The sequence below is a fragment of the Manacus candei genome, unplaced genomic scaffold (genome assembly GCF_025592945.1).
Source record: "Manacus candei isolate 608988 ecotype Guabito, Panama unplaced genomic scaffold, ASM2559294v1 h1tg000028l, whole genome shotgun sequence".
In the NCBI taxonomy this organism is placed as follows: domain Eukaryota; kingdom Metazoa; phylum Chordata; class Aves; order Passeriformes; family Pipridae; genus Manacus; species Manacus candei.
In genome coordinates, this window is record NW_026138076.1 from 23,285,742 (window position 1) to 23,309,409 (window position 23,668).

Sequence of the window (23,668 nt, forward strand, 5' to 3'; positions counted from 1 at the left end):
GCAGTTGTATTTCTTTCCCTCTCTGCCTCTCTGATCTCTCCCAGTGATGGTGGTCAGTGCTGTCATTCCACTAAGGCAATTAATAATCCTTTGAGCTCTTACATTCGGATCCAGGATCACTGAAATCTTCCTTCTTACAAAAATTCAGTCAGAGGCCAAATACTCCGCTGGACTCTTAATGTGGGCACCTGAGAGCTGAGACTTTCTACTTAGAAAACTTCATTCTGCTTAATACCCTGTTGTCATTCCATTGAGAAAACAATGTATCAAGTTCCAAGGCTTTTATGGCTGGTCCACGAGATTGGGCGTTTCACGGGAACAGGGCAATAATTACAGAATTCTTCAAGTGTGTCCCTGTTCCATCACAACTGATTATCCATTTTCTTTCTGAACACTAACTCCTGCCTTGGTGGGGAAAAAATGTACATGCCATGAACATCTCAGAGCTCTTCTCTACTGTAATGATGTATTGTTGTTTTTTGTGTTATGCTGAAATAGTACAGATATCCAAAGGATGTACAAGGTAAGAGTGAATTGCATCTCTAATTGAAACTAATAGGAGTTCCTGGCTCTTTTTATTCAGCCATCCGTTGGTCTCCATGTTCTAGTTAACTCCACATGTATTTGTTCAGAGTATTGTCCATTCAGAATGTTACATTACAGCTAGTAATAATTGACTTGTATTTTAATGCTAATCTGTACTATTTAGCTCCTGGGTCCAATTACTTATTGTTGAGGGGATAGGGAATCAATGGTGATTTTTCTCCACCTCTACCCTAGATTATGTGAACTACATTGTAGCTATTTAAAATTCAAAAAATTGCACAGTTCATGAATAGGGTGCTATTATTTTGCTGTTGACTACTGACTCTCAGTATATATTCCTTTTTGTGATGGAATAGAACACTTTTTTTGAAGCATGATACTTCTGATAGGTTTTTTGTCTAGCCTCAGTTTAAAGTGATAATATTTGTAGTAACAGCAAAAACATTCAAATAACATATTTTGCTGAGAATTCTGTGATTCTGAAATATGTAAGTAGAACTTTATCCATTACCAAAATCAGCTCTTTGGTAGCATTTTTTTTGCTGCAAGACTGGTGAAATTCATAGTAATGCAGAAGTTTTTCCCATCTAGCTTCGTAGATGAGTTTTATGAAATACCACTTGGTAAATAGCTCGGTGAGAGATCTGTTGAATTAATTTTACTTGAAATTAGACAGCTAATTCTACTTATAGGACTGAATATAATGCGACTAGTTGTTGCATTGAAAGATAGAATTGTTTTGCTTTCTTGTATGGCGGAAAAGTAACCTTAAAATAAGACAAGAAAACATTGATTTTATATAGATCTAGAAGTCTTTTTTGTATATTAAGTGAAAACAGTAATACTCAGCTTTTATGTGGTCCTTAACTTAATCAATAGTTTTGATAACAATGAGGTTTATGTATTAAGTGATTGTAATAACACAATCAAAGTACAGGCCCAGCCACAGATGTAAATGCTCTAGTTAGATTAGAAGAACCGGATGGGACAGAGGGAGGAAGGTGAGTCTTACTGTTCTCCTTCTTCCACTGCTGCAAGACTGTAAGCACCACATCAGAGTTAATCTTAGTACCTTGGAACTGTATACAGTAAAAACTGTATGATCAGTGCATTTATGTTCTAGTTCAATCCCCTGCCTTCTAAAGTGCCAAGGAGGCTAAAGTTATGGGGTGTGTTCATCTGTGTTCATTTTAGACTCTCTCTCTCTCTCCAAACTGCAGTACTTCATCTTCAGCTCCCTCAAACATATGAATATTGAGAGATACCTAAATTTAGTGACTGTGTCTTGGTTGAGATGCCTACTGTTCAGGTTTCCACTCTGTATTTTGTCAGCAGTCTATGTAATATTAAATACATTTCTGTGTTTACATTTTTATTCAATGTAACTACATTGTAGAGTTTTGACTTCATAACCGTAGATTATATTATTCCCAGCAGATTAAATATAAGGAAAGCAATAAGTCAGCAATAAGTTCTGTGTGAGACAGTGACTTTGCTTGCAGGTAGGCTTGTTGTTATAAAAATGCTATGAAACACTGAAATCTTGGCTTTATAAATAGTTATGAAGTGTGAAAAACTGTTAAAAATGTAGGGGTGAATAGGGAAACTTGTACAGACTGAGCTTGAACTAGTCACAGAGTAATGAGCAACTAATTCTCCATATTATAGTTATATTTTAGTGCTGCTGTTATAATGGAATATCTAATTGATGCACCGAAACTTTTAAAGTCTAGAAGAAAAATTTCTACCTGGTGTGATAAGGGACCTCCTCCTGCTAGTTCCTGATTTGTTTTATTACTTGTCTATCAAACTTACCATGAAGTTCTAGGACATGGCAGGAAAACAAAACGTCATAGGAGAATTTGCTTCCACATAGGCATAAAAATGACCTGTAATCTACATACTTGAAAATATTTCCTATTTTAACATTTGATTCTTACAGAATTCATAAATAGGACATTCCTTCAATCAGAATGTGACATGAAGGGTATTGCCATGGGGGTTTAGATGAGGTGGTGAAGAAATTTTCCTATTAATTCAGTAGAAAGGACTGGTGTCCTCAACTGAGAAGCCAATACAATGAATCAGTATTAATGAGTCTACTTCAGTGAATAGATAAAATAATATTTACTAAACAAACAACAAACAAATCAACAACAACAACTTTAGAAAAGGCATAACAAACTTTAAATGCACACATAGTTTTAAGGCTTGGCACTTTTTCCTTTAAATGGCTCCATTGACAAATTCTGACTGTACACAAAAGATAAATTGAGAAAACTCCAAAGTCAATTGTTCTGCAGGATTAAGGGATGGGGTAACTTTCACAAGATTCATATTTGAGCTGACTGAAACTAGACATATATTTTCTGTCTTTAGTGATTTGTTCATTCCACAAGAAGACAGCCTACATTTTTCTGAGGAAGAAAAAAGCAAAGTAAAAAAGATAGTATTTCATGCTGAAAATGCTGAAATTCTTTTCAGATGAATGAAATGCCTAATTTGCCTCAATCAAAAACAGCACAAAGCTTTGACTTTTACGTCTGTGTTCTTGAAAAAACAGGCCCCATATTACACCATGCCAAATGGAAACATAACGTGCTAAGATGAATGTTTAAGAAACACTTGAACACTTCAAGAAAACAGATAATTTTTGTAATTTTTGGTTAACCAGAACTCTTTTATATTTTTGTTTTAACTGACCAAAAATGGCCTATATTTATTTTATCCTTTTGGTAAACCAAAATTAGATGTTTGCACATCTGTAGATATAAAATATTTGCACATTGCCACATCCTGCCCCATTTGTTCATTTCCCTGTTTACAGATACCCAGTGCCTTAATATTGTCCTGCATAACATATGTTCTGAAATTTGCACAATAGCGTATTATAAACTGCTTTATTTTGGATCCCACCTGTGTCTTTACTGTCATGTCTTAATACATATTGAGCCCACAGACCTGTGAGTCTTGAAAAGAAAGGTAGAATTCTGTGTTTTTTGTATTTAAAATATTTTTAATTACTTTAAAAATAATTAGATATAATGTAATTTTCTTTTCAAAAGGATATTACATACTGTTATTGGACTGCTTAAAATGCTGAATTTCTATCTGAGTAGTACGTGTTTGAGTATGATAAGTGTTCTTGCATTTTTCCAGTACTTGTGTGTTATTAATAACTTTTTGAATACTTAGGAGTAAAATAGATATTTATTGGTTTCTGGAATAAGGAAAAATTTTGGTTATTTTCTTTTCAGATATTTATTTCAGCAGAAAGTGTTGGAATGAATAATAGATATCAGAGGTGGAAAATAAACCTGTTAAGCTGTAATTTGCACTTCCTCAGTATGGCATAAAAGTATTTCTTATATTTATTTGCTTTGTTACACTCTAAAAGTCCTAGCTCTTTCAGGTTCATACTTTTTAACAGGTTTTTTTTATAGCCTGATAAATATTACCATACAGTAGTTTTCCTTGGCATCCCATTTTTTTTCCTAACTTTGGACTATTATTTCTAATCATTGCAACATCCTGAATAACAGATCATGTTTTTATATATATATATATATATATATATATATATACACACATATATACAGTTAGAGCATATAAGAGTAATCCTTTCCTCCTATAATCATCTTATTTCTTTTTGTTCTCTAAGATAGATTGCTTCTTTAGACTACTTCCTGAAACTTTTCTGTTTCTCTGATGACTAAGAACTAATTTTTAGCTTCATTCATTAATCAGTGAAACTCTTAGAAGAAAAAGACACATACTATATCCTTATCTGTCCAATAGTGAAATACCATCATTACTAATAGAGACCTTTGGGAGGCAAAGTTGAAATTGCATATTATTGTTTGGTGCTGGATTCACCATGATTACATTTAAAGCTGTAGTTGTTAAATATAAAGCTTTTGGAAGTGGTATCCTATGTGAGGAGGATTTTCTCTTTGTGAATACACTACTGTTCTAAAAAAAATTGGAAATTGTGGATTGACAAGAGTGATAATTTGTTCACGAGTCATTGTGCTAGTCAGATTCTTGAAATAGTTTTGATTGCTGGTACAACAGCATTTGTGGAAGACTTAGAATTTTTCAATGGCAAAACTTGCTCTTTTTCAAAATTCTGTGTCTCCTCTTGGAAATTTTTTCACTACTTGAAAAACAGCCTAGCCGCCTAAGTGCTTTGAAGAAGTCTAAACATTAGGGCTAAAGAAACTATGGATCATGAATTATCTGTTTACTTCAAGAGAGCAGATTTTTTTCTGAATTAGCCCTTTGTCTTAAGCCTTTAAAGAACCCTCAGCACGTTAATACGGTAAGCAATGAGCTCCCTCAGCAGTTTGCTTGCCCACCAATTCAACTTGATTATTATGAAATCATAACCATATAACCTCATATTATAACTGTTTTTTATTCTGAAATGTCAGAATCTATAACACAAAACTGAGAATGTTTCATAGCATTGAAATTAATTTTTTTTTTAGTTGATAAGTGTGATGGCAAATATGTGAGTAAAGTGAATGACCACCATGCGTACAGAAGGCAATTTTTTAAAAAAAATCCCTGCTTCAGTGTTTGTCATGAAAACTGTAATACTCTATTACAACAAAAAATATAACTGTGCCCTGAAACAGCACACAAGATTTGAAATTACTTTGAGAACTATTGATTTTAAAGTTCTTGAAGAGTGTCTGTAATCAGCATAGCAATTTGACTTCTTAATTAGACTAGTCCTGTGAGAATTGGCTCCCCGTACAGTATGTTTATGAATCTAATCAACCAGGCAGCAAAAAAAACCCCAAAAAACAATTATAGAAACTATCTTTATTTTAACTCACAAGGGAGCAAGAATTTAAATACTGGAGCTCTTGCTTCTGTGATAATTAAAACATGGATCTGAATGAAGAGAAAGGCAAGAAAAATATTACCCTGAAGAAATCTGTTCACCACAAAATGAGGTCCTTGGCACTTAACAGAAACAGGAAAAGGACAAAAGAAATTCTTGGACTGTGCCATAAAATACAAGCTACCTGCTGGACTAGTGGGCATCAAATTCCGGTTTCTTTTTCTTTGGGGATTTATCAAGGCACAATAAGTCATATGTGAGAGTTTTTGGTTTTGCCATTGCAGGTCAATCAGTCTGTCATCTGGATTAAAAGATGAATAGCTAGAAACAGTGGTTGGATTCAACAATATACAGGTTTCTTATTTTCTTCATTTAGTTTTTCAATAGGATAGTTGTTCATTCACCATTCATTCACCATTCACCATGACTCCTAAGATTTTGAGCTCTGTGTTTGATATTACAACTGTGTTGGCAATTGAATGGTGTATTGTGTTCTGCAAACACATAGCTGTAGTATTTGTGGATGTTAGTCTGTGTCTGTGGTCTAATTATTGCCTTTTCTTTCCTTAGGGAAGAGGTTTTGTGCACTGGATTTTTTTCTTGTCATTGATAGAAAAGACTTGGTCTTTGGTTTCACACTTTGATTATGTTTAAAATTTGAGTTTGTAAATGCCTGTGAGAGAGTTCTGAGGAGTTCTAGGTAGGTCGGGAGTATGTGCCAGAGCCTTTTACAACTCGAAAGCTCTGGTTTCACACAGACAAACCTATCTCCTGGGGCAGGCAATTCTACTTTGCTTTTGTAATGGACTTGTTAGTTATGTTTGTTTATTCCAGACATCTTTTACAGTCTTGTAACTTTACTTAAGCTAGACCATTGATTGCCTAAAACTGTAGACTGAAACCTTGCAGTCAATACTATGCCAGGTACAGAGCAGGAGAGGAAATTTACATTCTTACAGGCGTCATTTACCTTAGTGTAAATAGCCATAACTCCAGCTATGAATCCTGCCTATGAGTAGTTTTCAATTTAATATCTTTTATTTAAATTACTGAATCAGTAGAAAGTATTTATAGCAGCAGGCATTGATGTCAAAAGGCCATCTGGGACTTTTAAAGGGAAAGGTACTTATTACTTTTTTTTTCCTGGTTCACATCTTCAGGTTTTGCTTTCCTTATTTAGCAGTGATTTTTCTGAGGGACTGCTGGCAGTAGTGGGGCAGGTGTGTACACTAGGCTTACTGAGTCTTTTGGGAAATGCCCAGTCAGAATAGCAGTTGTGGATGCAGTATGCTCTTTGAAGCAGTTTAATAGTCACATGCTGTCATTCTTTTTCTTGATCACACAAATAGAATTTGGATAAAATAAGGATATTCGTACTAACAGTTGGAGAGAGACTTTCAGAGTTTGAAACACAATATCTGATATAATGAGATGTGTTGGAAAGTGTTTACTGTGAGCTATGAATTCTTCCTTAATTAAAAGATACCTGATGGCAGCTCTAAGAATTAGAGGTATTTTGTTAATTTGACAAGATCTAGTAATGTACGACGTTAGGCACAACCACAGCCACGTGATCATGAAAACTAAATCCATTAGGGCATGTATGCACTCGCTGTCATGCTTGCTCTCTGGCCCATTGACTGGACTCTTGTCTTGGAGGCCAGAAGCATGCTTTTGTGTATAGACTCTGTAGGCCTTGCTGATTGGTGTTTTGGGAAGATTTGCCTTAGTGGTAACTGTCTTACTGGATGGAGGGTTTTTTGTTTGTTGGGTTTGGTTGTTGTTTTTTTTTTTTTTCCTTTTCCGAAGGATGTAAATCTTTTTTTCTCTGCAGTTTGGCATCTCAACTGGGACCTGGAAGATGATGATCATTTTCTTCCTCAATTCAGTTCCATTTCAAGTGAACCATAGTAGGAGGACAATTTTCAGCCTCTACAGATGATGTGAAAAATATGCTTGATGATGTATCATGGGGATATTTACTAAAGTGCAGCAGAGTGACTGAGTTTTGAGATGATGAGCTTTGAGTTGCAGAACTTGATGTCTGAAGTAATTAATGACAAAAGCCTCCCAGCTTTCATTTTGGGATCCTTAAGTGTATGTTAGCCAACCCTTAGTGCTTCAGTGAGGCAAAGTGTATTGGAAAAACATGAGCAAGTAACAGAGAACAAATGCTATTTAGATGGTGGGAAGGGATCTACAGAAATCATGTGTTTCTCATATGAACTTTACTTGAAATCATTCCAAAATTGCACATCTGTAGAGGTGTTGTCTACCTCATCCCTTAAGAATCTGCACTGAGGTGTGATGGTTTCTCTGTGCAGTTTGTTAGTTTGTTTGCAGTTTATTACCTGCTCTGTATCTCCTTCTGCTGAAGGGGGCATAGCTGGAACATTGTGGAAGGGGGCTGCCTTCCTTCAGATGCTAGGAAATGGTCGAGGTAGGAATCTTGGGGAGGAAGGGGTGACTGCTCCTTGCCAGCAGACAGCTCCCAGGATTTGCCTGAGGAACGGCTCTGGTAGTGCTGGGTTGTGCAGGTGGTCGGAGACTGCCTTAGCTGCTAGAAAGGCTTAAAACAGGCAGTAAGATGGGCTTATGAGAAGCAGGAAGGCTTCTGTGGGATCAGTTTTTAAAGATGGTTAGAAAAGTCTTCAGGAAGATTGAAAAAGAACTGCCTGGAGTTCATTAGAAACCAGATGCTTGCCAGAATTTCAGCATTGGTTTGAGACCAGTAAAAGAAACTCGCTATTCAGGGATGGGATATGGGCAAAGATGACTGTGTGCAAAACTTTTCATTCTGCTTACCCTTTAGAACCAAATTTCTTTATTCCAAGGTTTCATTCTTCGTTCTAACTAATTTTCAAGAAAATCACGCTACATCAATTTAGATGCCCTTTTGTTGTACTTGATGACTTCCGCCTAAAGCAGTAATGCAGGTAAATCCAGTGAAAACTCTGGCACATTTGAGTGGCCATTGCAGTGTGCAGCAACACATGCAAGAAGCAGAAGCAAAGTGCTGCTTTGTTTAAATTGCAGAGCTTGCCTTCCCACCCTCCTTTTTTTTTTAAGATCTTATCACCCTTTTTCAATTCTAGTGAGGCCCCCCTGGTCTTCAAAAGTCAGCTACTGGAAAAGCTTTAAAGAGACAAACCAACGACTGTATTGTCATGTTTTCAGGGACCAAATAGTAACTTGAATTTATGAAGTGTAGAATATCTCAATGTAGCAGTGGTTTGAAATGCTGGCATTCCCTGAGTATTTACTAGAAAAAAGTCTGAGAAGATGTACCTTCCTTGTGCATAAGTAAAATGGAGTTGGGCTCATTTGTTTGGGGTTTTTTGTTGTGTTTTGGTTTGGTTCTTTTTCTGAGAATGGGGAAAATAAAAGTTTAAGCAAAAAATGCTTTTGGTCCTCTGGCAGTTTCTTTTTGAAGATTTATCTTAGCATTAGCCATTCGCTTAGAAATTCAGGGTATATATGTTGTCTGACACGTATGTTACACAGATTTTGTAGGGCAATTATAGTTTTGGGATTTGGTTTAATAATGTAAAGGCATAATAATGCACCCTCTCTAGTAGAGGAAAAAAAGTTATGCAGTGGAGGCTTTGTGAATATAGTATATGGAGTTGTGGACTGAAAATGTTAAGTCAAAGAGGCTAGCACTGGTAAGACAGTGCTTTGCATGTTTCTTCTGTTTCAGGAAATGTACTACCTGAGGAACTGACTTAAACTTTTAGCTCCAACTTTAAGACAACAGTTTCATTATATGTGCATCTTAGATATGCAGGAACTCCACCTGTACTTACCTTAGCTTGTTAAGTAAGATTTTATCAGTTTAGCAAAGAGGCACACTAGGGTAGCTGGTCATCTAAATGTACTAACACTCCTTCTGAGTGGCACTATCACAGACAGAAAATCTTATTTCCTCTTTGCAGAAGTCATAGGATAGAGGTGAAAGGCTATGTTAGGATACCTCTCTATCTTAATTTTAAGATATCCCCAATGTATTTTTTTATCATAAGGAAACAAACTTCAGATTCTTTGAGATCTAGTGAAGTTTATGCACCCTGTCACTGGTTACTTATCCTTCACTCTGTGCTATACTTTCTTTTGGTTTCTGAAGATGTAGATTCATAAACAACTCTAAGACAGAAATACCTCAAAAATTCTCCCACTTTTTTCCTTCTGCTTTTATTTCCTTCTTTAATTCTAGAAAAAGGATCATTTGAGCAGCCTCCTGGTAACTTAGCATGGAAGAAACCTAGGTTTAAATGAATTCAGCATAAACCCCATAAACTAGTGATGATTTTGATTGTGAAAAAATTCCAGCTGGATTCAAAAGTGGGAGAAAATGTTTCAGGGAAGGTTGAACAGCTCCTTGTACGGAATGAAGGTCCATAAAGGGAGACAGCATTTGGGGGCAGGAAGGTATGTACAGTACTTCTTCCTCATGACAGCTTGCTGGATGTTGCTTGACAACTAGGTACTATGAATTCTCAAATTCATGAACTGAGTTCTCTTCAGTTAAATATTAATTTAAATGCTAGATTAATGTTCTATTCACAAAGTGTCAAAATAGAACATAAAAGGAGGTTATGGATGAGTTGACATAACTTTTAAATTGTAAAATAGTAAGTTGGAAATGGAAAATGAGAGATACAACTCACTTCATAGAGAATTACAAACTCTGAGATTTTTTTTCCGACTTTCAGTGATATGCAATGTCTTCTTTGTATAGTGAATGAAGATGGCTGGGATTCAGATTTTTTAATGGCAAAATTTGCCAGGACTTGGAAAACAGATGGTACTTTGAAAAATCTACACAATAAAATTCAAGTGATCACATTATGAAATAATTTTAGTGTAAGGCAATTGAAACAAAAAATCATGTAATACTTATTCCTGTAAACACTTTTCCCCGGTTTATTTGTTTTAAATTTTTTCTTTTTGCAATTCATTGGGTGCTAGTGTTGCTGATGAATATGAGAATTGTTACTTTCAAAGCAACAGGCAGTCAGACATAATGAGAATATAGTGGTTCAGTTGTTTGTGAAGTCGACTCAACGCAAAAACATAGTGGATCATGACAAAACATTGTGTAGACACATTAATTCTCAGAGAAGACTTTTATGGGTTCCCTTTTTAAAACCAGAGATGTTAGTCCTTAACAGAATCACATAATAGTTGAAGTTGGAAGGACCTCTGGAGATTGTCCAGCACAGCTTCCCTGCTTACAGCAGGGTCACCCAGAGTAGAGTGCATAGGGCTGTGTCAAGTCATTTGCTGAGCTTATACAAGGATGAAGACTCCACAAGCAACCTTGGTGACATTCTCCAATTTTTGCCCAATCTGTTTTTCCTGATGTTTAACTGCAATTTCCTGTATTTCAGTTTGTGCCCGTTTCCCTGTGTCCTGTGACTGGGCACCACTGGCAAAAGCCTGTCTCTTTCTTTTATGCCTTCCATTAAGTATTTATAAACATGGATGAGATCCCACTTAGGCTTCTTGTCACCATGCTGAATGCCCCCCATAATAATGAAAATGGCATTTCTAAATTCTTAGAGTATAATTACTGAGTTATGGTTCCAGTTCCCATACCTTCATTCAGTTCCTATACTTTCATTGTGGCTGAAAGTTTGCAGTTCAGCAAATAAAATATCCAGCCTTCAAAAAGAGACATTTGTTTGAATGTGCCCTGGCACCTGCCAATCATTTAGTGAAAACTCATGGCAAAATTTCTGTACAAATCTTGAAATATTTTGCAAACTTGAAAACTTTGGGGATTCACTGAATGTGAGGTGACCACTCAGAGTGTGGTCATGTAAAATGGTAACTATGGCAACTGCAGTGTGTTGAAATGGAGAGTAAGCAGAGAGCTTTATATGAAAGAAGTAATATCCTTGGACATAGAAAACATTCTCAGATGAAAATTATATATGGGCATTTTTTTTGTGTGAGGTTGTTTTGTTTTCTAATGTCAAGCAAAATTAAGCTTTCCATGACTCATCCACTTCCAAGTTTATTTTAATTGGTACTTCAGGTTTCAAAGAGAGGTTTAGCTCATGTTCCCCCATAATCTAAAGCTTGTGGAATATTCCTAGGGCTTTAAAGGCATTAACACCGTAGAATTAAATCAAAGGAAAACTAAAGCTATGAAAATATGTGGCTTAAAGTTTTTGTGTCTCTTCTAGTTTAATGAGAAATGAAAGAACAATAGCTTTTGAATTTTGACAAAGACTGTATGGAATAAATGTAGGTGAATGGTAAAGTTGCTTAAACAGGCATGTTCATAGAGAATGCTGTGCAGTATTTTGATTTGAAGCCTCTGGGAACAGAAAATTACTGGTATTTTTCAAGGCATTCTAAGATGCAGTACTTGCAAAAGCTGTCATCGGATTCTGCAACACTTGCAAGTCTTTTGAGAGCACCTACACCTCTTTATACTGTATCAAATCTCTAGCTTTTCTGATTTTTTTTTAAGTTCTATTTTTCTGAATTCTCTTCAGAGCTGGATTTGATTTCTTGTGATTTGTCCCATCAGTGCTGCTTCCCGTTATGAACCTTTTGCATGAGGAAGACTAGGTAGAAAAAGGAAAGTAGCTGTATATCTTGCTCTCTTCTCCTAAGATAACAGTTCACAGAGTGTTCCGTCAATACGGAGAGAAGTACTTTGTTCTAGAGCCTGAGTGGTCAAAATTGTAAAGTCATTGTTAATGACAAAGGTTTTTTTTTTTTCTTTTCTTTGGGTACTCAGGTTTGTGTCTTTGAGTATCTTAATGCGTAGGACAAGATTGAATCTGGGTCTCTAAGCGTCTTGTCAAAATGTTCTAACTGTTAAGAACATCCCTGCCTTCCTCAATATGCTTATAATGTTTTGAAGTAAAGGTGAGCCTCTGTCTGTTTTTGTTTGAAAGGCAGAACCAAGAGTATTTGGCAAGAAGCGTTTTGTTCATCTTGCTTTGAGTGTTGAACTCTCAAAAGCTGTTATTGAGCTTTGTGCTGTGATTTCTGAATTTTTCTGTCATTCTGAATTAGACTAGGGCCAAGCTGATGATCATGAAATTATTAAACGAGTCAGGTGTAGGAACTATGGTGACATGACTTTGTCCTCTACCATGGTGACGGAGAAAGCATGACTTTTAATCGTCTGTTTTGTCATCGTTGTCATTAAATATACATAGGGTGAAATCTTCACCCTACTGAAGTTTATGGCACTTATGCTATTAACATCAATGAAGCTATGACTTTACAAGTTGTATATTATAGAGAAAAAGCAGAAGATTTAGATTCAGGTAATTCTCATGAAATTGTTTTTGCTTCTATTGAATGCAAGTGTTATTTCATTTTGCAATTTTTGTGGTCTCTTAAAAATAATCATGTAATCTTTTTTTATCTTATATGAACATGGCCTTGCCATATTGTCTTGTTGTTTGTTACAAGAAGTGCAGTAGCAGGACAAAGAGCAAGGAAGCAGAAATAAAATACCAGTATGGATTCATTTTCTCTTACCAGTGGATATCTTCCCATTCCCCAGCACAAATATGCACACTTCTTACAATGGCAGATACTTTCTTGAATATTTCTTTGAATCATGTTTGATTCTAATATAATGCAGAAGTGAATGGAAGCAGAAAAATCAGCAGATGTTGAACTAACAGTTAAATAGCTGAAAAGTGAGTGGAAATTTTCAGTTAAGGAATGTGGTATCCAGTACAAAGACTCAAGGAATTCTTTGTTTTTAAATTAGTGGGTTGTGAAAGATTTTCCTACACTTGCAGATTCCAACTGTGGAATATATTCCAACTACTTGCAGAAAAACGTGCCTCCTCGTAGTTACCAAGTGTAACTCCTGGTAATTAGCATTCTAGCAAACTGTGGCGATGTCATTAGCTTAGTTAACCTGTAACCAATGTCGGGGCTGAGTTGGCATTTGAAGTTGCTCAGGATTGTTGTGGCTAAAAACAACATATCCAAATAGGATACAGGATAAAGCTTATCCTGTCTTCCAAAACATCTGCCATTTTACAAAGTTGTCTATATGGAGTAAAATTCCAAGATTTTCCATTTCCTGCTGACGGAATTCTTCTACAATACAAATACAACAGATTATTTGTATTCTGTCTCTATTGTCACACAAAAGATACCGTAGGAAGAAAGGTGATTTTTATCTTTTTCGCAGCCTTACCAAATTGCAGTGCAATTCCTGGTCTCCCTTCCTAATACTTGCACTCTAGTCTGCTTGTCAGAAAGGGAGAGAGATGGCAAGGTTGAAAGGTGATCTGTTGTGCTGTTTCATTGATGACCAGCCAGCAGCACTGACTGACTTAATGCAAATGAGAGCTAGTTTTGCTCAGAGATCCAGTTTGAGGTAGTAGTGTGTAATTCTCGATGGTAACCTAGTTTTAAAATTAATTTTGAATTTATCTTTTGATGTCCTTTTAACCTTTTGGTTTCTTTTGCTGTTAGGTACAAAGCATAGATATGCAGAAATTGCTTTGAATAGAAATGCTTGTCACCAACAATCTTTTTCTTAATCACAATTTTTTTTAATCTTTGGCTTTGATTATGGTAGTATTGAATCCCAGATTGAAACCAGCTAATGGATTTTGCAGAGAAAAGGCATAGTTACTATGGCTACACAGCACCCTGAAAGCTTAAAAGGACAAAGGATAAATGAATACGGACCTGGCTGCTCAGCCATTTCTAGACTAGATTCTAATAATTTAAAGGCTTTATAGCCTTTTAGACACCGTCAGAAAAAGCAGGATGTTAGTCCTTTAAGAATTTGTATTTTATTTTTCGATTAAATCATTACTTCTGAAGTAGCATATTTGAAAAATATTTTTCAAAACATGCTCTACTTGTGATCAGTTTATTTCATGTGTATCTATTTCTTGTAATGAAGTTGACTATTACTGATCATTTCATCACTGATGTTTTTACTCTGGTATTTCAAAATGAGCCGAAATCTAATCCTCCTATGGACAGGTAAACACAGAGTAAGTGTGATTTGATGAAAACTTACAGTAATATACTTTTTATAGCTTTCACTGTAATTTTGACTGAAATGTTTTTGCCTTTGATTTTCTTGCAAATCAACCTACACATTTAAGAGAAACATTTTGTATATAGTAAAGCATAATAAAGTACATCCATGGTTAGGTTTATACAATTAAGGATCGACTTACCAGTTTTTAGCATCACCCTGGTGACTGATGGCAGAAGTGCTACCACCTGTCTTTGCTTGAGAAATAAAATGCATTAGAAAACATAAACATATCCCTCATCAATCAAGGGTATACTTTAATGGCCTATTAAAAATAATACAGAAGAAAGGTTTTTTAGAGTGTAATGATAAAATAGATCTATCTGCCTACTGATGATTGTAAGCACCGTACTTTGGCTGATGGGTATAGAAAACCATTGGGAAGGTAGGAGTTGAGCTTGCAGGTGCTTTACTAAAGAGGTATTTAATGTGCTCTTATTTGCAGGCAAGAGGGCTCTTGTATTTGTATTTTGGATTTTTCTCTCCAGCAACATTTGCATATATTCATAAAGTGTACTGGACTTCCTGCATATGCAACAGACCTTGTTGTCCTTCTATTCAGATCTATCTTGTGCTTCATAGAAATACCACATTTGCTACATTAGAACATAGTGTCATTTATGTCTAAGACATGCAAAGAAGCCTTTCTAACTAAAAATATCAAAATTATTGTACAAAATTTCACCAGAGAGACCAGCAATCTAGACCAATCTGTAAAACCTGTTTGAGCCAAGTTTCAAGGGGAGCAAAAGAGAATGCCTGGGAAAACACAAGGATAACCTGAGGAAATGTATAGGTGAAAGGAAGTTTCGTGGACTAACCCCAACCAGCAACTAAGTACCAGGCAGCCACTTACCCACTCCCTGCCTCTGCCCTCCAGTAGGAAGGAGAATCAGAAAAAAAGTAAAGCTCATGCATTAACTGCAGTTTAATAATTGAAACAAAATACAATAGTAATAGTAATAATAAAAACAACAAAACAATAATAATAGTAATGAGAAGAAGAGAGAGGAATGAGTCTGTGATTCTGTGAATAAAACCCAAGTGAAACGAGTCATACACAATACAATTGCTTACCACGTGCCCATCCTATCCCAAAGCAGCGATTGGCCCCTTCTGGCCAACTCTCCCAGTTTATAAACTGAGCATGACATTCTGTGGTATGGAATATCCCTCTGGTCAATTCAGGTGAGCTGTCCCAGCTGTGCTTCCTCACAACTTCTTGTGCACCTCCTCACTGGCAAAGCATGGGAAACATGAAATGTCCTTGATTTAACGTAAGCACTACTGAGCAACAACCAAAACATCAGTGTTACTGACATTACTCTCGTATTGAACCCCAAACACAGCACTGTGCCAGCTACTAAGAAGAGTATTAACTCTGTCCCAGCCAAAACCGGGACAGGGGGTGATGCTGGTAGAAAATGATTGTGGGAATTTAATCCTGCTCTTTATTATGGATCTAAAATTGCTAAATTGTGGTGGGTCATAAAGTAGCTATAAGTTATAAATTAAAGTATGGTGATGTAGAAGTGACCCAGAAAGTCTGATTACCTTTCACATCTCCCTAGGGAGATTTGATTCTAGTGGTTTTGGACAGACAAATCTAAAATAAAGATATCAGACTTTGAAATTCAGTAGGCTAATTTTCCTAAATTAAGACAATTCTTTAATTTACGGCTTGAAGAACAAACACTTGTGTTGCAATTTCACACAGAATCAGTGTGCTCAAGACTAACATGATATTTACTGAGGGGTATAGAATTTTTTATGTGCTTCCTTTAAGAGAGTTTTTCAGAAGATTTTCACGTAAAAATGTATATTTCTATCGTGTCTTAAATTCTCAAGATATAATCTCAGGTAAAATATGATTTACTTTCATGAAATCAGTGTTCTTCTTTATCTTACATGAAAATGTATTGAGAAATTTTCCTCTTATATTTCTTTGATCATTGTAAACATGAGGATGTAAAATTTAGATGGGCTAATAATGAGTTGTAGGTGATATCTATCTGAAGTTGTCCCATAGTAAGCAGCCATTGTGGGCCTTTAATTCAAAAACTTACTTTCCAGCATAGTGTAACCTTATTCTTTAAAACTTGTATCATGCACAATTTGTTTTGCTCCATGTAACATAATGATTTTGAAATTTTGATCAAGTAAAAACTACTATCATATTGACAAGATTTTTTAAATAACATATATCTCCCACCCTGCCTTAGATTTTAAATGTAATTATTTAAATGAAATTATGGGATTTATTTATGGGTATTTGTTAAATTCATTTTTTGGTGCTTTTCATTTTTTCTTGATGAAATACTCCATTTATTTATTTACTTGAATACTGCAGAAAAATATGCTGCTTGAAATTCAGAAGGGCTTTGACAGAAGACTGAGACTATATGATATTTGATGTTGCTATGGGAAACTGCTTTGCAAGAACATTTGCAGAGCAGATGGACCATGATAAATAAAACAGATACAGGTATTGAATAGATATTGTTTAATGTTCTGTGCAAAAACAGGAAAACAGGAACTTAAATCTATGTAACGTTCTTTGATTCACCCTCTTTTTAATGGATGTGCTGTTTGATATGAGCAGTTCCATAGTGAAGTTTTCCTATAAATTTTATTTTCAACAAATCAAAGAAAATGTCAGGTTTTTCTGCTTCATCTTCTGTGTTATGCAAAACAGTAATGTCCTAACTTTATGCTGTAATCTACTGCTTTTTGAGATAGCCTCTAAAGATACATCTAAGCACACAAACACTATGGAATGAAAAGTCCTTGTGTTTCAGATGTTATAATTTTGTTAGCTTCACATGCTCTTGACTGTTGAGAGCTCGTCTGTAACCTTATACACTAGCTTTTTTTCCTTGATTTAAAAAATAAAAAGGCTAAGATACATACCCTGTTTAAGAACTAGAATGTCTCTGTAATCATGTGTTTGGCACAGAAGTTTGTTTCCATAGCAACATGAACACAAAAGATATCCCTGTGACGATATAAATAAAATGTGCCTTTTTATGAGTATATATGTACAGAAACATGCTGTTTATTTAACATGTATTCTTTGTTCTCCCTGGCAGTGAATAAAAGAGGCACGTGCTGTTTGCTTTTTCTTTAAGGAAATAGATCATTAGAGAATTTGAAATATAATTTCTAGTCATATCTTTTCAACAGCTCAAATTCTAACTTCTGAAAAGCAAAGCTTATGGAAAAAGAAAAGCTTAATCTACTTCCTTGAAGATGTATGATTTGAACTGCTAAAGGTTTTTTTTCCCTCTAAGTAATATATTGACTACAAAATATTTCTTTGAACTTTCTACGGTCTAATTATGCTTCTTTTCTCATGAGTTATAAAACTTACTCCATGGGTTGATTACGCCACATGCAGTGGAACAGTTCTTTGGGTCATGCTGTCATAAACCCGTGAATGCTTACATAAGTGTTGGTGTTTTCATTTACTATGAAATACCATGAAATACCAAACTCCATACAGTTGATTCACATTTTTAGTGTGCATGTTATCCAATTTTTTTGAGTAGTCAGAGCAATGTTTGTTTGCTTTTTCAGTATATCTTTCCATTATGAAACGAAATACATTTGATATATTTGTTGTCAATCCATTTTAAAAATCAAATGTGAATATCTGCCTGAAGTTCTACATTTATGTATATTTGCTTTCTCATGGGAAACTGGGAGAGTTAGAAGCAGGAATTATAGAGGAAAATTTTTGTCTTTTACAATCACAGAATCACAGAATTGTTAGTGTTGGAAGGGGCCTCTGGAGATCACCTAGTCCAACACCCCTGCCAAGGCAGGGTCACCTAGAGCGGGTTACAGAGGAATGCATCCAGGTGGGTTTTGTCTCTAGACAGGTGGGTCATTGTCTCTAGAGAGGGAGACAATGAACTGGATCAGAGTATCTGAATTTTTTCTGTTGCTTTTAATCTGTGATTGTAAAGTCTTGCCATTAATATCAGAGAGGCCAAAAGTCATATTGGCATGACTATCAGAGTTACTGTATGTTGCTAGCTTTCAGCTATAACCTTTTTATTCCTTTTACACTAGCTAAAGCACAATGAGGTTGATTGTGCATTTTTTTCCCATGCATCGTGGAGAAGAGATTTCATGGGTGATTAATTTAAACTCTTTTCAATTTATTTTAAGCAAAGACCAGTTAAATAAAACACTTTACAGAATCATAGAATTGTTGAGGTTGGAAGGGACCTCTGGAGATTTCCCAGCCCCCTGATCAAAGCAGGGTCACCTATCACATATTGCCCGGGTCTATGCCCAGTTGGGTTTTGAATATCTGCAATGATTCAGATGTATCTTGGGCAACCCATGCCATTGGTTGACTACTCTCATAGGAAAAAAACACCCACAACATTAAGTGGGATATCTTGTACTTAATTTATACCTGTTTCATCTTTTCCTTTCACTTGATACCACTGCCTTCCTTACTCTGCCCCCAACCAGGTATTTGTAAGCGCAGAACAGATTCCTTTTAGTCTTCTCTTCTCAAGGCCTCCATCTCTCATACCCTCTCCTCATACGAAAGGTTCTCCAGTCCTTTAATTACCTCCATGGTCTCTTGCTGGCCTTGTTCCGCTAAGTCTATGTCTCTCTTTTTCTGGGTAGCCCAGAACTGGACCCAGGTTCAGGGTGGCTTACCAGTGCTGAGTAGAGTGGAAGGGTCACCTCCCTCAATATGCTGATGATACTCTTCCTGATGCAACCCTGATAGCTGTGTGCCTTCTTTGCTGTGAGGGCACATTGCTGGCTCATGGCCAGCTTGTTGTCCCTCAGGTCCTTTTCTGCCAACATGCATGGGATTATTCCTGCCAAGTGCAGGAATTTGCATTTCCCTTTGTTGAATTTTGTGAGGTTACTGTTGGCCCATTTCTCAGCCTGTCAGGGTCTTTCTGGATAGCAACACAACCCTCTGATGTATCGAATACTCTTAGTTTTGCATTATCTGTGCACTGTGTCTCACCTTGCAAGTTATTGATGAATTTCTACTGAAATTTTTGTGTTTCATCAGTTTGTCAGGGAGAAGACAATGGGAGGCTCTGAGAGAAACATTATTTAAGTCAGGATAAGCAATGTTCAGTGTTCTCTCCTTGTCCACTGGGTCAACCTTCGGTCAGCCTTCTTTTTGTGAAAGGCTATCAGGTTGGTCAGGCACAATTTCCCCTCCATATATCCATGCTCAATATGCCCAAACAACTTCTTATCCCACTTGTGTTTGGTAATGGTTTTCAGGTTTAATTTCTCCATTCCTTTCCCAGGAGTCAAGGTGAGCTGTGACTGACTTTCTTTAAAGTAGAGATGATATTTATTTTCTTCCAGTCCTCAGAGTTTCCTCCCTCCACCCTGATCACTGTGACCTTTTTTGATGTTTCTGTGGTTGAGTGCTCTCACGATGACATCAGCCAGTGCTCAGTACATGTGGGTGCATCTCATTATGGTTTGTGGATCTGTGTGTGTCCATTTTGTTTAAATGCTTCCTAACCTGATCCTCCTCCACTGAGAGGAAACCTACCTTGCTCCAGGCTTTCCCACTGGTCGCAGAGACCTGAGGTTGCTGAGAGATGGTTTTCTTAATAAAGAGTGAGATGAGAAAGGCATTCAGTGTGTTGGCCTTCATATCGTTTGTGAGATCTTCATCAGCAGTGGGCCACCATTTTCCATAGTCATCCTTATGCTGCAGATAACACCAGCAGAAACATTTTCTGTTCCCTTTCATGTTCATGTGAGCTATTTACCCATGTCTGTGATCCCAGTGAAGTTGTCATTCTCCAACTGCATGCACCTCTTAATTCCGCCTGTTCCCTATACTGTATGTATTAGCATACAGGCTCTTTGGAGAACTGATTTCCTGGAAAAGGTAGGCTGGTAGGCTTTTCTCTATGTACATGCACACAGTTGCAGTTGGACCCTTACAGCCCCGGTTTTTTGCTTACAAATTTCCTCCTGTTGACATTGCCGGACACTGTTTGCTTGCCAACCTGGTCCTTCACTTCCTCTTTTGATTGCTGGTAATCCTCTCCTAACCCTGTTATTCCTAGTTTGAAATTCTCATTACTGGATTGGCCAGCCTGTTGGCAAAAATATTTTTCCCCACTTATGTGGACAACATCACTGCTAAACAATCCTCTGTCCTCATAGAACATCCCATGATCATGTGAAATCCAAAACCCTCTTGCCCACACCAACTGCTCAACCAATTGTTGACATGTGGGATCTGTCAACTCCTTCTTCACTCTTCTGCTTTTCTGAAAGCATTGAGGAGAAAACTGCCTGAGCTCTCCATGCTCTTGACACCCCTCCCCCACACTCCCTAACACCCCCCCCCATACACGAACAGCAATGTAGTAAATGTTAAGTGTTTTATCTGTTATACTCTTTTGTGAGCAAATTTATGTAAAAACATTGCTGGAGAACTAATTATATGTTTTGGCTTTTTTTTTTTATTAAGCTTTATTTATTCTTGAATGTTATTCTGCCAATGCTGCATGGGTTCGCTGGTTATAAAAAGGCTTTTTCCACTAGTGTGGCTGATAGAGGGAAAATCATGTATAGTTTTCCTGTGCTCAGGAAAATCAAGGATTTATCTCAAATCAGTCTGAAATTCTACAGAAAGATTAATGGTTATCAGTATCTGGTGAAGAATTTGATAAAAATTGTTTAAGACTACCTTTCAGTTCCAGAATTTTTATTGTAGGTTGTATCATCTGGAAGACACCAGCGTAAAATGTTATCCCAAACCTTGCTTCATAGCATGTTTTAAGACAATTAAATAGACACTATTTTAACATTCTAACTGGTTTCACATGTGTCTTTTTTCTGTTTGTTCTAGGAAATGAACCCAGGAAGTAATGTGAAGGGTCATGTGAAGCTCTGTCATAGCAGAAATTTTCTAAAAGATTGCTTTACCTGTAAGTTCTTCTTTTCTGTTGTTAAATGTTAAATTGTATTGTACAGTTAGAAAAAAACCAGTTTATTTTGAACTGGACTTGCAGCTTGATTGTGAAGAATATCTTATCAAGTGCATTATGTTTAACACCTACTATTATTAACTTTATATTTTAGGGAAGAGCAAGCAAATGTTTTTCTTCTTTTATTGAGGTTTTGAATCTAATGAGCAAGATTTTCATACTGAGTCGTTATAGGTTATGCATCCACTGTGATGCATGCTAAACTGCAAGAGCTTATTTTTCAGAAGTTCTTTTAAAAGCAAATGAAAGGTGAAAATCATCCAAACTTATATGAGAGTGTGAAACTTTACCACTAAAATTCTTTAGCAGATTGCGTGTGCGGATGCCTGTTGTGACTCAGACATCTTCGGTTTTCAGAGTTATTAAATTATATGATTGTGCCCTTTACAGTTGTGTCACTTGTGGCAAAGAATTTTCTTCAAGCTACAGTGAACTTGTTTAATTTTACATACGTCTCACAGTAAACTCCACTTAGGAATTTAAACTGTTGTTTTCATCTCAACTCCAATTGTCTACATCAAAATATTTAAGTGAGATGAACTTGTCTTCCTAGCAATATTGCAAGAAAAAGTATTAAAAGATCCATTTTACATAAAGAACCAAAAACATTAGGCTTGATTTTGACAGATACACGTACGTGGGGGTAGAACTGAGAGCAGAATTCTGAAGTTCTTAGTCCCCGTCAAGTGGTATAATTCAAAAATATATAGATAGGCCTAAAAAGGGTATCATGAAGGCGATTGGGAGTTTGCAAGCTAGAATTTAGGCAGGATATTAATTTTCTCCCTTTTGTATGTAATTGTCATGATTTGACTGAACATCAACTAGATATCAAGATCTTGAAAACTTTAAGGAAGAAGGTACTGATGAAAAATGTTTCAAATTTGATAATAGCAGTTTTAAAAAACTTAAAAAAATAATGATTTCAGAATTTTTTCCTTATTTAGCACTCTATTTTAAAATAGCAGCAAAGTCTATACATGGGCAGCACAAGTAATTTAGTTTGACATAAAACCTGCAACGAAATAAAAACTTGGAAACACTAGTCTTCCACAATTCAAGTTCTTTATGAAGTTTCAGAAAATATCTTGATATTTATTTCTGATTTTTTTCAAAAAGTTCTTCTTTGTCTCAATATTTTTTTAATGCTCTGATGTAACTTGAGACAACCATAAATTAGGTACAAACACAAGAAAATCTGTCAGAAATTAGAATCTTAATTCTGCACTTTGAGTTGTAAAGTAAAAACTGAACATTATTGTCTTTCTTGTATTAATATTCACACAGACTATTTTAAGATAATTCAAGGAGACTTTTACAATTAGTCAAGAAACTGCTGCTTTGATAATACTGTCTTAATAACTGAATTTGTCAGATTTTCAGTATTATTTAGCACTAGTCAGACAAGTGGATTTCCAGCATCATAATGGTAGCCTTAAAAAACCCTACACAAACTGATAAGAGCTAAGATTGAGTTAGAATTGTCTAATATATTTTAATTTTGTCTTCTCTTTCAAGTCTGTTCATGTCTTCATGTTTCCCTGAGAAATCCAAGTATTTTATTTGTGTATACCTGTAGATATAGAAGTGTGTGTCTGCAGATGTCTATCAATTAGAGATATTTATATTCATTGAAGATAAGACAACATTTGGGACAAAAGTACAGAAGTGACTTGGAAAATTCTTAGGTAATAACATGAAGAAAAGTCTTTGATAGGATGCAAACATGTTGTATTGCACACTGAGCAATAAAGCACATTTGCAGCCTCCCAGACAACAAATACGTTATTTGGAATCCTGCAAATATGCTGATTTCTGTCTGATTTTAATATTGTGACTGCATTTGAGGACAAAATAGCAGAAAAAATCTATTACTATATAGTTATAGACAATTTTGAAGTCTAGTTAAAGAGCTGGCAATGTGTAAGCATACTTCCTACCGAAGACTGCAATTGATTTTATAATTCACATATTCAATCATTATATTGGTATAAATATATATATAAACAGAATATATATATATATATAAACAGAAAAGTCAACATAGAGAGGAAAAAGGATGTTATTATTACTACTACTATTATTATTTTCTGAACACAGGTTGCTACGAGAGAGAAATCTAACATTTTTAACCATCAGATAGTTCCAACTTATTTTTCTCAAGTCTTTTTGTTAGAAATAATTCCATACTGTTGATTGTTATATTGATTAAAAGTC

General features: G+C 35.8%; 1 protein-coding gene and 1 long non-coding RNA gene across 3 annotated transcripts in view; one reads left to right on the top strand and one right to left on the bottom strand.

The window, feature by feature from the left end:
- The window catches only part of MARCHF1 (membrane associated ring-CH-type finger 1), a 228,838-nt gene that overhangs the window by 55,980 nt on the left and 149,190 nt on the right, over positions 1–23,668 (top strand). For both annotated transcript variants that reach the window (XM_051789521.1, XM_051789523.1), the window contains exon 2: positions 21,313–21,391. The gene's annotated coding sequence lies outside the window, so the exon portion shown is untranslated. The remainder of the gene's footprint in view (positions 1–21,312; positions 21,392–23,668) is intronic.
- LOC127471985 (uncharacterized) overlaps positions 1–23,668 on the bottom strand; it is a 200,585-nt gene that overhangs the window by 50,679 nt on the left and 126,238 nt on the right. The window lies entirely within an intron of this gene.